The sequence below is a fragment of the Myripristis murdjan genome, chromosome 20 (assembly GCF_902150065.1).
Source record: "Myripristis murdjan chromosome 20, fMyrMur1.1, whole genome shotgun sequence".
NCBI lineage: Eukaryota > Metazoa > Chordata > Actinopteri > Holocentriformes > Holocentridae > Myripristis > Myripristis murdjan.
Window position 1 is genome coordinate 12,647,996 of NC_043999.1, and position 16,559 is coordinate 12,664,554.

The 16,559-nt window shown below is 39.1% G+C and overlaps 1 long non-coding RNA gene across 5 annotated transcripts in view; it reads left to right on the top strand.

Moving 5' to 3' along the window:
• LOC115378551 (uncharacterized) overlaps positions 1–16,559 on the top strand; it is a 172,966-nt gene that overhangs the window by 97,258 nt on the left and 59,149 nt on the right. For 2 of the 5 annotated variants that reach the window (XR_003930139.1, XR_003930138.1), the window contains exon 5: positions 15,241–15,325. The exons of the other annotated variants lie outside the window; for them this stretch is intronic. This is a non-coding gene — a long non-coding RNA (uncharacterized LOC115378551). The remainder of the gene's footprint in view (positions 1–15,240; positions 15,326–16,559) is intronic. 5 annotated transcript variants of the gene reach the window in all.

A 16,559-nucleotide genomic window follows, 5' to 3' on the forward strand; every position in this document is an offset into this window, starting at 1 on the left:
GACTTGCCCTGTAACAGTGTTCACGGTTGTTGAAACTGTATCTTTGTAATCTAATCTTTGTTATCGCTATTCATGTGCTGCTTTCACATGCTCACCACACCACACAGTGATGTGTCCGCATGCTGATGCAGTACTGTATGCATATTAACACAACAATTATCCACCTGGGTGTGTGTAATACATTAATTTAAACATCAAACCTTGACGGAGTTGTCAAGAACTCAGCATTAAAAATTCATGTGTCTTGTCAAAGATGTAAATAGGTTTAGAGTGTATATACTATAACTATTAGTGCTCAAACATAAATGACTAAGAAATAAATGCTAATATAAAACAGCAGATGTATTAAATGGGTATGAAGGTGTAACATCTTAAAGAGAGTACTGAAACACTGTAGCTGCTTTCCTTTCTCCCACAGGAAACAAAGATTCTCAGATATTGATTGTTGAGAATCTGGACAGCAAAAAATAGCATGAAATGTGATTTTTGCAAATTCAAGTCATATTTGGAAGTAGTTTGAAATGCACTTCCAATCGGAAAAGTGTGCGTCTGGGCAGACTGGCCGCTCTAAAAGGATTTCAAGCTGTCTTTGGCATCACTTTCAATGCGACACTCAATGACAGCGTCAAGTCCAGAGTGAAGGAAGCGCATCAGAGCTCCTTGACAATATGTACCAGCCTCCTCCGTCGCTGAGTTTGTCTGGTGCTACAGGTTTAGCGCTGCGATGTGACAGCACTGTTTTTGGAGGGCAAGATGATGGATTTCCATTTGTCAGGCTTCCATGTTGCAAAACCTCATCACCAGCATATGTAGTTACTCACACCTACATCATTACCACAGGAGCCCATGCAGATAGGTCAGTGATGTCTGGACACACAAATCTGGTCTGATCACTTGCAAATAACAGTGTGGAAAGTCTGTGTTAAAGATGTGATTTGTGAAACACATCTGATTCGCCTGCAGTGTGAAGACAGCCTGTGCTGTGTTATGACTGGTTCACGATACTGAATACTTCTGTGTTCCTGTCGCTGGGCTAACACTCCACGACTGTGTAGTGGTTTGTCTCTATCTTTTCTGCTAAAAATGTATTTACTAGTACCCTAAGGGCCGTGCTTTATTTATAACATTTGGAGACTAAAAATATACCGCTGCAGTGGGCTTGTGCTCATCTCTTTTGAGATGATGCGCAATGGTTATATGTGGAGTTAAATGACCTAATATGAAGAGAGCAAGACTGCCTTGAGGCCAAGTCCTTATATGAGTACTGCAGCCATGCTCAGTGGTACAAATTCAGTGGTTAGGAAAATTCTAAGTTTTATATAAACAGCAGCATAATTCTGAAGACTACCTTTGGACTGATGTGAAGTTAAGATGTGGAACAAGGATCTAGAGCGATTACAACACTCAAGCATTTATAGGCGGTTTAAAAATGAATAAGATGTGGTTCCAGATGAAAAATATACTGACTGTTCCTAGTGCGCCCTTGAAAGTAAATGTACTGTATGTGTTTGCATTGGCTCCATCTTGTGCTACATTCCTTTGTAGCTGTTCATTCTACCAACTGCTGGCTGTTTTTCTTTGTTCACGGCGAGACACGTTGTCTCAAACTGCCATGTATCTTGGCGAGGTAGGAATGTCCACGTAAAGAGGTGTTGTCATAAATTGAGCCTTGTCCATTCCAAACTCTTTTGAGGGAATAAAAGTTCCAGAGAAGCATTTGAAACAATTTCATTGCAGCTGCTTTTTACATTTTTTTTTTGTGCATTCCTGCCAGGAGCAAGTCTGGGAGTTAGAGGAGTTCCATACATCATTGTGCTGAGGCATTACTGTGGGTAATGAAGTGTGAACTAGGAGCAGCACTTCGTTTTGTCATAAAGAGCGGGAGGGAGCTCACAGTAGCACAAGGAGATTGTGGACAGTCTTCGGGCGATCACAGCCAAGTGCCTCAAATTACAGCTGGCAGTTTACACCAAAAAAAAAAAAAAAGAAGAAGAAGAAGAAGAAGGAAATGACAGGAATGTGTTTTTAGATTTCTCTCCATTGCTTTACATTTCACTTGGAAGTCAGTCGAAGCAGCGTGAACTGGGGAAGGTATCCCCCTGTTGGGTTTAGAGACAGAGGAGGTCTGAAGAAATGTGACTTTTTGCTAAACCGTTGTATTATGGCTATGTTGTGTTGTTTGGATTTTGTCTTTACCCACCCCTCCTAGGGATTAGTATTCTTCATGCACCATTTAAACTGATACAGCACGTTTTTTGGCGAAATTATCATAGATCAGTGACTCTGGTGCTCCAAACTGTTGAGTTGTGTTTATACTCCATTTAATGATAGTAGCACACTAGCATTATCCAAAACAAAAGATTGTTCTTTTGGTCATAAAGGGATTTTTTCTTCTTATATGGCTTAGAGACTCATAAATCTTGACAAATGAAATACCATCAACTCAATTTGGCAGTAAATGTTCTCTTTATGTAACTCTGCTGTATGTAGGTGTCGCAATCAATCACAGAAAAAGTAAATTATTATCTCCTTGAGACTGAGCAGTTTCAGGTAATTTTGCCAACGCTGATGTTGAACGGTTCGAGAACAGACTGTTCCGTTCTTTATATGTACAGATAAAACTTTAATTTGTGTCACACCTTGATCCAATAATTTCCATCCATTCTCCCCTCACGGTGAATTGATTGATCTCGCTTTAAAAGGCAACACCGCTTAGTTTAAGAATTCCCATATGTCATTCTTTGACATCTGAATCGTTATCTGGGACATGAACTGCTGTGTCCCAGAATTAGAAACAAGAGAAACCAGACTCTAAATCCCTGTTGCCATGCTGATATATACTCGGCTCTCACAGGAACGAACAGACGGCTGACTTTGAGGTCTCAAACAGCGCTCGGGTTTTATATCTAAATGATCCTTATGGCCGTCATAATAGACCGGTCCGCTCTAAACAAAAAATGTGCCATTACCCCAGGAAATGATTGGTACTGACACATTCACCTTTCCAGTCTTTTTCCACTTCTACAGCGTTGTGGAGCGCTACATTAAAGATTATAAGTAGGGACAAACTGACCTTTCCTTTTTCTGACTGAAGGACACAGTTGTTAACATTCAGTAATACAAACTGAACTGTCACAGTATATAAGAAAATTATATTTCCACGCTGAAAACAAGTGGTATTGCACTTGAATTTCATCCACCCAGTAGTAAAAATGCTAACACAGTTTGCTTGAGCCATGTTGAAATAGTAATTAATGTTGTACCCTACAGTAATAAGTAAGTAGAATGTGTATAATACTGGTTTACCATATCTTGTACGTTGTTTAAAGGTAATTGAATGTAATTTTTTTTTGCTGGTGTGTTTTCTGGAAAAAAAAAAAAAATATATATATATATAAAAGAATGTCACAGTTGTTGGGTATAATTGGCCCCGACATTATTTGTGGACCTGATTAGTAGGAAAAATAAATAATTAAAAATACTCAAAATAGAACATACTGTGAAGCTTGGAGGTTAGGAAAGTTTTATTCCAAAGAGGTTAAAAAATTGACATGTGCTGAAGGGAGAAGGCTATCAGTGGTGAAATATGCTTTGTGAAAGATGCATGAGAAATTTAATTTATTTACTTTTTCAATTTATTAATGCCAGAAGGATAAACTAATGAGAATTCCTGACCTGACCTGCAGCAGCACATCAGTAACTAAGGCAGTATTATTATTCCCCTGCATTTGCCCTTGTCTTCCTCCGAGGGAGAGAGTGACGCGGCGCTCCGGCCAATCCATTTGTACTGCCGCGCAGAAACAAAACACTTCTCTAAAAAGGTCAAACCACTTAGCGTGGAGCTCACTAACGACCCGAGTCTTGGTGTGATATCTGTTTTAGGTTGTTTTTGTCGCTCTTGTTTGAGGTCACCGTTACTTTAACAATCTGTAACACATAATGACTGAGCACAGGTTTGTGACCGGAGACTGTGGTGGACCATAATCCTCTGGATTTCTTGATGTTGACACATTTACTTTTGTGTGGCGTCCAGTAATATTTGGATCATTTTACCTCAGTACTCACAGAGTACTCATTCAAAGCACAGGTTGATGTTAATTTACAGAATGTTGCTTGGATACTGTTGACATCATCACCCAAAGACATTATAAATCGTTGCTCTAGAATGTCCTAAATGATGTCTATATAATATTGCAGAGACGGGATGGGATGACAGTGTGGGGGACGGAGGGAGGGGTTTAGCCATCAGCCCCATCCCTATTTTTCTTTCTTTTTCTTAGCCTAAATATCATTAAAAGTTGATCATTAAAAAACACCATTTACTTTTTAAAGGTATGAGTAATCCACTGCAAATGTAAGGTTTTGCAAGTACGTGTAATCATTTTATTTTGTAAGAAGACTGATCATACATTATAGACCACAGTACAGTATTACTCACAGCCGTCTGTCTTCTTCCCTCTCTACAAAGGCCAAATGTCTGTATGGGCATTCTCAGTGGGAGGAGAAGACACAGTCACAGGCCGTGCCTTGATCCAGAACTGGGTGACATAGACTTGCACTGGATAGTTTGGCTTTTACATGTCTGATTCTCAATTTTCCATGCAACCTGACTGAGCAGACTGTTATTTACTGCATGCTGCAATGTTATAAATGCTACAGATTCCACAGGCACGATGTTTTTCTCATTTTTGGCAAAAATAATTCACCAACCACCCGCTCCACCTACAAAATAATGCAAGACGTGAGACCTGCAGGTTGAAGCAAGCCCTTTTGATGGAAGCATTCGCAGGCTTACATTTGTTTCTGGGCCTGCACACATCTAGCAAGAGCATGATTTATTGTCCACACAGACAACATTGCCCGGGGATATCTTAGATAAGTGCGAAGCATTAACAAAAAGGAACTTCTGTTTTAAGCAGCTGCTCATGTAGCCATCAGAATGGTTTGAGGGGAGCACTGGCACGGGGGAAGTTATGTTTAGTGACACGGATTATGATAGATGAGCACAATGGACCATTTTGTAATGATGAATATGCTGCATTTTGTTTTGTTGTGAATGTGCTCTCTGCAAGGACTTGGTGTTTGACACATAGGCCTCTGGTAATACTAACATCTCACCATTTGAACAATTCATTTTAGATTTTGCAGCAACACAGCCTATTTCAGTTTTTTTTTTTTTTTTTTTTTTTTTTTTTTTTTTTTATCAATTTTTCCTTGTTTGGAAATCATTTAAAATATATTTTGTTGTTGCTGTAGTAAAGTATACCTGCAATAAACTGCAATATCATAGTAAATTGTTAATGTACAAGCAGCTCAATGAATTTATGGAATTTTCTATTCTATCTTCCTTATGAAGGTACAAGAGTGCATCAGGTAAATTGGCTTTATTGGCACGGTTTACTTCACATTATCTTTATGCCTCGGGCTGCTTCACCTTCATGACTTATTGTAAAGAGAATTCTTTGACTTTCACATTTTAGAAACAGAGCCTATGCCTGCGTTTATGTGTACTTTTCCCACCCCGGGAAGCATCTACTTTACATTATGACTTCTTTGCAAAATGAAGCAATATCCTGTAACATTGCTACCCCAAATCAAATCAATATTTGATATTTAGATATATCTTTATGGGCTCAGAAATGGTTAAAGGGTCCACAAGCAGCCATTGACAAAAAGAAAACAAGCATTGCTCTGAATATTTCATATGAGATATTACTTTATCTATCATCTCATTAATTAATATTTCATTTATTCTCTTTGTAGGCCTTTATTTAGAATTTATCCAGTTCTCTCTCTATCTCCTGTCATTTTAAGTTTATGAATGCGGATGAACCTGCATTTATTTTTAGAAAATGGTTCCTTCAAATAGTCTGAGCTGTGGAACTCAGTCCTTTGGGAGAAAATGGTTATTGCCGGTAGATTTTCCTTATGTTTTTCTTATTCTGCGCGTTATGTGCTTGTTGCTGTCCTTTTGTTACTGATACATGGTTAAAATAAACATGCTTTTTTTCACATACAGATTAAGATTGGGGTTCTGTGTACTGCCTCAACAGTACAAGGCGAGATTTTCATGTAAATACAAACTTATTTTCGCCTTAAATCATAGCCTGCAGAAGTTGTAGAGTATGATAACCTCCTTAATTGAGACCCCATAGATTTGTTTTATTTGCCCAAATGTAATTCTGGTTTTGGGTATGGGCTCTTCTCCTTTTGATCTGACACAGGAAGCGTTGGATCAAAACTTCATTCCTGTGGTGTCAAGCGATCAGAGACTATCCGGTTTGCACGATGATCAACATGAGCACATTTTTCAAACAGTTTTGTTGCCATTTGGAGGCACCAACATGCAACGCGGCCTGGTGCAGCTTATACACATCATTATGAACAATCACTTTTCCCTCCCGTCATAAATCCTTAACCAGCCTGAAGGAATCTGTTGTATTCATTGTCTGTTTCATCGTTCCGGAGGGTCCAGAATTTATTGGCGCCTCCATCTGTGATAATGAAAATCTGAAATTTAGTTGAAAGAAACAAAATGCAACGTTTCAAGTTTGAGCCCCTGGGGAATATATTAATATATTGTGTGCTGCTCAGCACCGGGCAGGTCATTTGTTGTTATCAACTGGCTTAGCTAAATGCAGAGCTTCTTTGTTTTAAAGGATAATGACGATTATTTTCAACCTGGGCCTTATTTTCCTACTTTTTGCCATCACGATGATTGATTGTGTTCACAGTTTTTCACTTTCTTTTACTGTAGAGCCTCGTGTAGCATCACTTCACCAGTAGCACTGCTGTCTAACACGCACACACACACACACACACACAGGGCCAATGCAGTATCTAACAGCAGAACGCAAGAAACAAATAATACATGCCTTTTCCTTTAAATCTTAAATTGAAATATTCCTTGATCCTTTAAATGTTTGATTATGCTGTAATTAACCCACTTTAATTAGCGGCTCTTTCCACTATGATTCAATTACCACCTCTCATTGACCCATTTAATAAATATTACAAGGTTGAAAACAATGTTTGAATAGAGCTAAGAGCCTGCCTGTTGTGTGTGACTTAGGACTGTTTGGATTTTGATACTAGTGACAGAAGACTTGTTCATTTCGCAAATAATCGTCACTTGTAGCTTCACCATCACTGCTAGCATTAAAAAGATTAGGGCTAGGGTTAACGCAGGTTTATAAAAATATAGAAAAAAAGCCTATAGGTTAATTTACAGTATGTGTAAGTACTGTTTTTAATGTTCTAGTCTGTCTAATAAAAGGTTTTTTCGAATTCAATCCACACAAGTACCTGGACTTGGATTTTTTTGTTTTGTTTTGTTTTTCCTCTTATCTTATATCCTCCTCTATGAGCATGTGTGGTAATGGAAAACCTGAAGCACACCCTGGATTGTTTTTCTGTTCCAAGTTTTAACATTGCCCTGCACGGCAAAAATCTCTATCTTCATAAGTCGTTTAGTTTCATATTCAGTCTTGTTTCTCTTAAAGTAAGTGGGAAAAAAATCCATCAGTGGGATGAGATAATCCAATTGGTTTCCACTGCTAATCAGCTTTTTTTCAGAATTTTCTCAAATCAAGAGTCTTTTTCTTGATACTGGTGGGCTGATTCTGCCTTGTTTCAACATGCTTATACTTGGTCCCAGAAAAAAATCTGGAAACAAGTGAAACTGTATAGCAAACAAGTGGGATTAGCTCATCCCACCGGCAGATTTTTTCACTTGTTTTGATAAAAACAAGATTTAAAGACTGAATAGGAGCCTGAATGGCTTGTTAAGATGGAGATTTTTTGCAGTGTGAGTCTGACTTTGACTTTAGTTCCTCATAGCAAGAGCTTGCTAAATCATTTCCAAAAAGAAAGGATCTCTGGATTTCTGCATTATTTGTTTAGATCTGATCCAAAACCTGCCACAAAATGTGCACTTAGTACTGAGGATACCTGGTCAAATATGTTGTCCAAGCCTATTCACACTTTATTTTCTGGGTTTGATGGTTTAAAATAATATTCACTGGTTATAAAGAGACCATTCTTTTCGATAACGGCAATACTGGGAAAAAAAATCAGTGGCAGCAGTTACTAGTCAGAAATGAATCATATCTTCAATCTTTTAACAAGAGACAAACTCAGAATTAACACTTGCAATTGATTTGTTTATGACTGTAAAGCTTGTTGGATTTCACATCTTTTGTTTTTTTCTTTTTTTTGTTTGGCCAGCCAAGCTCAAATGCACCAGTCAGGGTTTACAGTAAGAGCTGACACAGCAGACAGCAGCCATGCATCTGGAGTGGTACACAATAGGAAATCAATCTGATATAGAGAAAACAAATAACTTGTGTCAGTGTATGAGAGAATAGACTGGACCTTTCTAAATGTGTGTGTGTGTGTGTGTGTGTGTGTGTGTGTGTGTGTGTGTGTGCATGTGCGCACGTTTGTGTGAGTATCGCAGGCTACTGGTATTGTATTCCTTGTATTACGTTCTAATATTTCTGCAACCCCATAACTGATGGTATTATTTATCATAATGTGACACGCTCTATATAGGATGTATCAGTTGCATCGTGACAGTGACTGAACAGAGAAGGCCACAGAGAAAACTTTGTTCTTTTTGCTTTGTTTCCTTTGAAGGCCAGCAGGATGGCATCTTTTCATCTCAACCAGTCACAACAGTGAAACTGTGGTGAAAATAAACTCCTTCGTCTGGTTGTGCCTGTTTCATCAAAGCTGACTGTGGTGTGAACATGTCTTGTCCCTGTGCACAAAGTCAGTCCTCATTAATTAAGACAATGTAGGCACTTCCACACACAAAAACAACTTGATTTTGACCGTCATGTACAAATAAATTAAATCTATTTAAACACAAGAGTTGTATTTCTCTCAAATATTTTGCACTGGCAAACATTTCTTATTGACAGATGTTTTTAACTTTTTACTAACCTATTTACTGTAATATGTCGCTATACCATTAATTGGTCCCTTGTCAGTCTTTTTCTGGCACTGTTAATGTGATAATTGTGTTTTCTTTCTGACAGAGTATTTTATACTCTCTGAGTTGACAGAGGCTCCTTATAATGTTTTTTTTTTTCATTCTGTACATCTGATATTTCATTGTTATTCTTTAATTTACAGTTTTCCTTTATATCTATTCCTGGCTTTATTTTATGTTATTGAATCAAGGTGGATTCGAGCCACTAGTAATTTAATCTGGGGAATTACATGCCATGAGCTGTCAGCGAGGAACAGAAAAACAATCTCCACTGAGTGGGGTATTTATAGTTTTTATGTTGCACCCATATCGCCTTTTCAAAACAGGCTACAAAATCTGCTTATTCATGTTCAAAATGGTCCACTTTTTTCTGTAAAGATGCAGGGAAGACAGATGAAAAAGAAACCAACAAAAAACAAGTGACATTTAGATGTTTTTAATGATGTATTTTACATTTAAAAGTGCATACAGTTACTGTTGGTTTTAGTTTGTGAATTCAACAGGGACTAGATTTGTGACTCCTGACAGGAGCACCAGAAAGTAATGATATCTTCTTCCTCGGTGGTTGTGTCTCCATGGGGCTAATTACAATAGAAGAAGCGTGAGGCTGTCAATTCACGCCAGGATCTTACCATTACACTCAACTCTTGACTGCTTACTTAAGGAAGAAAACCGCATTCAGATATTGCATAATTGAGATCTAATAACACTGTTGCAGGTTGATTTCCTCGGAGTGCTGAATATAAACACGCAAACAACTTTTCTTCTAATTCTCATCTATTCACAACATCAAAGCAGTTCATTTTTAACCTCGACTCCACAGCTTGGACATCAATCAATAGAGTAGGATACATTTTTCTTTGCAGCCACAGAAGAGATAATGCAGTTCTTATGTCAATATAAATACTGAGATAGGATTTTCAGACAGGTAAATATCAATGTGCGGACACATTTAGTGCTCTGTTATAACCAGCACAAGGCCAGATGCTGTCAGAGTCGACAGTACATCATAATCTTGTTCCATCTGGCATATGGTGGATCCAATCTCCAAAAATGTTTCACTTGAGGGATGTGTCCTCTCCGGGATTGGCATATCCCATGCTGTCAGCGTTTGAGCTATCGTGCGGACTGACTCCAAACGTTCCATTTCAGCTCAAAATGTCACCCCTGACATCTGTACAAAGAAAGCCATCTCCACCAATCAGGTGGCTCAGGATAGAGAGATAAATGGCATTCTTTGCCAGAGAAAGTGCAATCTAATATCTACAGCATCCGTAAGTTGCACAGACCTGATAGCCTTGCACATAGTTCTATTGCCTCTGCCCCTTTGGGAAAGCAGACCATTTTTCTTTTTGGCCTCGGTGTTAGAGCTGAGCAGGAGCCAGCCGAAGCCAGATTGGCAATATTTATCTTGGTCTGGAGAGGGACTGAGCACAAACATTCAGGGTAATTTTAACCTCTGGAAAGACTCCTAGGGAGGAGCGCGAGGTTTGTATCAACATCAAAGTGAAATAAGGCGTTTCATTAACATTCATCTGGCTTTCTTTTCCAAGTGAGCACAATGATGAAAAAACATCAATAGGCATGATAAAAAGAAAAAAGGGAGGAAAAAGGAATCGTAATGGTGGTGATTTATATGTAATACATTACTTGAGCTCTCTTAGTTTTCTGGCAACATGGCTTCTTTGGACTGTAGAATTTTTCAGCGCATATCTCCTCTCTTTTTTGCCAGCAGTTAGCAAAATACAGTGGCAGCAGATACAAATACTGCTGTAGAAGACATAGCTGTTAGGACAAAGGCCTGTTGGGAAATGTTTTGTTTACCAATCCCACCAGACTGCCAATCAATAAAAGACTCAGAGCCTATTAGCCTCCCTGAACTATTTAACACCAACTGGCCCCTATTACTCAGAGCAGTCAATGATGTTTGTCACTTTAATGCGATTAGTACCATTTTCTATTAAGCCTATCACAGATCTCTACCTGTGACTCTTGGGGTCACTAGTGGGTAGCTACCTTGCACTCAACCAGCCCTTGGATGGCTAATCCTACCCTGCTTCCACAGGGTCAGTGTTTAATTCAACATTAATTGCCTCTAAAATTACCACTTACCACTTCCATTATTGGCTTTTTGTTCCACTATGTTTTTTTTTTCCTGTTTACTAGGCTACATCTCACTGTCCTCCATAATTTATGGTTTGCATCAGTGTGAAAATGTATTTAGTCGTACCACCGCACCCTGAGTTCAGTCAAAATCTCTTTAAATTAATGACTGTGTCAAATGACTTTCTTTACAAATTTCGAGTTGTGTTGATTAAGGTCAGTAGGTTAAGTCAGAATTATTGCCTCTTGTTTTTTTTTCTCACTTTCTCTCCTGCTTTCTTAATAATTTAAGAGATCAGCTTGTATAGCATTAATGATTTCAGGAACAAGGATGAGGTCTATACATTTTTCATTTCAATCTAACTTTGGTCTAGAGTTACATCAAATCCATGAAAGCTGTACACATGTCGGTATCGTGTCGGTGTAAACCCCCATGTTCCACGGTATAGTCATTAATTAAATATGATTTGGCAGTGTGAACAATATTATTTGCGATTTATTATAACGCGCTGCAGTTTTTAAGGCACGGAGAGGAGATGATGGCTTTAATGATCATGCTTGACTTGGAAGGCAGCTGTATCCAGAGCATTGTATTATTCAGAAACATCTGTCCGTCTGTGAGCCCAGAGTTGTTTTGCTTCACACTTAATTTACCGCTGAGATCGAATGGGAACACAAAGGCATTGATGACTTCCTTGGCTTCATCAGCTGGCTGTAGACAGCTGAGTTTAAGCGCCACCTTCGCCAGTCTCCTGCAGACAGGAGACAGAAGGTCGATTGGTATTGAGTTGAGATGAAGCATACAATTCAATTGGCTGGGAAGGCAACCAAAGACACTGGTCTTCTCTTCCCTCTTATTATTACCGTAGTTCTGTTTCAGCCCATGGGGGATTGCAGAAAGAGTGGTCTGACGTAAATTATATTGAAACTAGAGGGGGAAGGTAAGAGAGGCTTGACTCGCCAGGAGATGAAAAGAGAGATATCATTTGGAATCCTGTGTAATGTGCATCTTGCCTGTGGCACTGCTGGCGCCATGAAATGCTCCCTGTGTGGATTCATGACTAGATGATAGATATAGGGGAGATATTGTTGGTAAGCGATAATTTAGAGGGGGGCAATGTGGTTGATGAAGTGGAAATATCACTTGCTTCCTTTCTGTCTTGCACATTCTAAATGTGACTTCTTACTTGTGTGCCATTTCTGATGCTGACAAGTACTGAATGAATGTTTGACAGTGAAAATAAGTTGAGATCCCAGTGTAATCACATGCAATTATCCAGCCGTCAGGATTAAAGCTGTTTATAACCGCTGAAAGGAGTTGATGTGTATTTATAAAGAAAGTGATCTCCGGTGTTGCCCGCCCTAAACAAAATGCATTTGTCAAGCCGGTATCCTTTTCCCGGTATTTTTGAATTCCCTCACTTTGAGTGCTTGAAGCTGGCAATGCACCATTTGAGCTCCCCCTTTTTTTCTTGTTACCACATAATAGATATCGTAATTTTCTCCTCACCTCCCAGCCCTTTGTACCAAACACTATTAAATACTTTCTCCTTTCCCATTCTTCTCTTCCTGCAGTTCAGCCCATAGGCAATGATGTGCGCTTGTCACATTACCCTGAAAAACACATTAATATTCTGCCCACAAAGTGCTCGATGTACTGTATGCTAATGAAAATGTACTACACTCCTCTTACACATACAGTTTTTGCCAGGCCAAAGACAGGCAACAGTTACCTACAAGAAAATGCACCTTAAGCATTATGCCTGTAAAAATACAAGAACTGTCCTTAACCTGTCATTCCCAATACAAGAGAAAAATGGAAATGGCACCTGTTCTTCTGAGATATGGCTTCAGGGCCAAGGCCGTGGAGTGTGAGTGTCCTGAAAAATGTTTTCGGCAGTTCAGCTTTGTTGCCGCTTTCTTGAAATAAAAATACATCTCTTCCTGTTGTTGATGTGATTTCCTTCATTGTTTACGCGCCTATCAGCTGGGTAGACAGTGGTGCAATAATCAGTCCGTTCCTGTGTTCCTGTATTATGGGATGAGACACATGACATGGGGGCTCACAGGGTGCAGAGTGTTGTGTGTATGTAATGGACTGACATATCTATGTTTGTTGGGGAGATGAAAGGGAAATGGGAAAAAATAATTTGACAGGACCCATTCTTACAGCACTTCACTCATTCTAATTGGCTATGTATTTCTGTGTCTGTAATGGGTTGAAATGAGTTGTCTCTGCAACGTTTTGGACATTTTGCACATCTTAATCCTGTCAAGCAAACTAGAACCATTTATAATGAGGAGACATAAGAAAAGCGAATCTTTATGTAGCATGCAGATGACTACAAATTAAAGTGAATGATGCAGATCTGAGTTATTTTTCAGATGAAAAACAATTAAACCTATGATAGTAAAAGGACAAAGGAAAACAAAGTCCTTCTAATATTGCACAATAGATAGATAGATAGATAGGTATACTTTATTGATTCCAGACTGGGAAATTCACACAAGGTTAAACAAGGAGTTTTTGTTCAATGGATATAACTATAATATTACCCCTCACTGATGTTATTCAACATAAACTCTCAAATAGTTCAGCCAGTTCAGCCAAATGCCCTCCAAAAGTAGAAAATGCAAGTTTAACCATGGCTATGTTCAATCTGGACTAGGGCTATATATCATCTGGGATTTTGCATATCATAATATTGTGATATGTTTCACTGTTCTAGCTTTCTGTTGTTTGTCCCTACCTGCCTGGTCAGCATATCCACATTACTAATGATTGTTTTTCAGTGATGTCTTACATGTAAATATGTTACAAAAGTGCCAATATTCATCCCTACAATCTCACCACAAAATGAGTATTGAGGTATTTGGTCAAAGACAACACAGTGTTTGATTTTGTCCACATTGCCCAGCTCTAAGCTGGACTCTCTCTGTTTAACAAAAGGTAGACCTGCCAGAATGGTGGAGCAGGCAGTAACATCCAAGCCGTATCAGAAAGAAATGTCTATATAGTTTTTATTTACAGTGCATCATTTCATGTCTTATTATGCGTGATCATCCGTATACTTTTGATGTTTTTTGGATTGATTTTTGGAGTACCCGTTGGCCTTATAGGTCTGTACTGGAGAGCCAAACTACCCAGGCAAGCAGAGCGAAAACATCTCTGTGGTGAAGCAATTGATGACATTTTGGTCAAAATTGATTGATATGTTGGGAAAAGATGGGAAAATGGAGTCCTGGCTGAAAATGGCCAGAGTAATGCTTTGAAGAATCAGTGCATTAGGCTTCACTGGGAAAAAAACAAGCACAACCAAACCTTGCTGCTCTTCTAATACTGAATTGAAGTGTAGCTCTGAACTGTTTGTTGATATCTTTTTATGGCTATAGGCAGGTATGTTACATGAAACAGGCATGTTTCACAAACTAACAGGCATTAAGCAGATTCACTGTCAGCTGAGCAGCTCTTGGATCTGTGTATTGATGATATCCTCAAAAGAGTCCCGGCTCCCCAACACTGGGAGAGAGTTGTTCATATTCACAAATCAATACTGAGCTGTGCAACATCAGAAGAATAGTATATGTGATTTTTTTTTTTTTATGGCATACTTTCCCTTCAGTATACTCTAAGATGTAGCTCAATTTTTCAGAGCCCTGCTTCTCTTTTCTCTACAGGCTATCTGTTCAGCTGTCAATATGTGGTACCCTGACAATAGGTGGTGCCACTGGTAAGAATGCTGAGCAGACGGAGGAGCATAGGCAATGCATTTTTAATGTGCACAATGGCTACCATTTCCTTGCTCAGGGAGCAGTGTGACTGTGCCAAGAGGAACCCTGTGAATCTCCAGGCCGAGCTTCTGAAAGGGAGTGTTAAGTGGCCCATTAAAATGGATGTCCAAATCAGCAGGGAGAAGCCGATTCTCCTGCAAGCTCCTAATCTCCCCTTTCAGCCTCACTTATCTCCAATATCTCGAAGGGAACTTCTCCAGAGGTGGCACAGTTTGAAGTTCTTACTATGTCATGCCCTTGAAGGCTCAGGGAACGAAGACCTTTTTCCTCTCATGTAATCAAAAAGTTTGCTCCCATCTTTTACATGTGTCTGTTTTACAACATCTCTGCTCTTGTTTTGGACGTGGTAGGCTAGCTGAATGCTGTTATTGGGAGAAGACAGTCTATTTGGAAGATCCACAGGGACGCATCTTTACCATAAGATAAAGTTTGTAGGTAGGCAACACACAAACATACATACATGCATATGTACATTGCTTTATAGTTATTGTCACTGCCCTCTCATAGTGTTGTGAGTACTGCTGATGATGATGATTAAGGCTGGCGAAACCCAAGAAGTTCCTGATTTTACAAATGTTTATATTTTTTCTTATTTTGGATTTATATATTTGCACTGTTTTTCTTGTTTGTGTCTTATACATTTTATTATTTTGCCATATTAAATTTCACAGAAATGTTTTATGTTTGGACTTATTTTGTATCTCTTCTTTAGAAAGCCTAAAAGAGGTTGAAGTTGTGAAATTTGTTACTGCTGTTGCAGACATGCTTACTTCTGGTTTTGAGATTTCCATGGTGCAAACACTTTCTCATGCAGCCCCTCCAGTCATATAAGGCTGTATATCTCTCCAAGCCCGTAACTCTGGGCTTTAATAACGGCCTGCTCAGAGCCCCGGGGGCGGGTCCCTGTCATTCAGGCATTGAGCGGACGTTATTGAGGAAGGTAATTGGCAGGGAGCCTCATCTCTGGAGGTTTCCTTGGGCTTCAGTGCTCTGTCAGAGGACTGTGGGACTCTGCCATTAATCAGTGTGGGGATAAGAGAGAGGAGGGATGTGCCAGCGTCAGCACGGACCCTTACCTTTCCTTCCCCCTGACAGAAAAATCCTTACCCAATCAAACTGCCCAGCCCAATCCACATACAGTGTCTATGCAGATGTGGAAGCGCCCCAACGTAGGAGGATAACTCACTCTACTTAAATGGTCTTGGCTTCTTAGGGGATGTGGTTTTGCATTTGATAGAGCAACTGGATAAGCACACAGGAACAGATTTGCTTTTACTGTTAGATTTAAATGTTGATGAGAGTTTGCGATACATTAAGTTAGGGATAAGAAAATATGCATTTTCTCTAAACATTAGATGTAAATTCTCTAAACATTAGATGACTCTCTAAACATTAGATGATTAGATGTAAATTTCCATGACATAGTTACTTACCACCATCTTTGCATTCCTTACAAAAATATAGCTATTCACAGTGCTGCTTCCCATCCTACCAGAGGAGTCCGTCTTTAATCTGGGATGTCAAAAAAAAGAGAACGTAACTGACTTTAACCACTCCGATATTACTTGTAAAGCTGAAAAAACAAGCAAAAAAAAACACCCAAAGCAGAATAGATTTGTGCCCTCTGCACCTAATCGCATATGTCACACCGATTCTCAGTTGCTCTGCC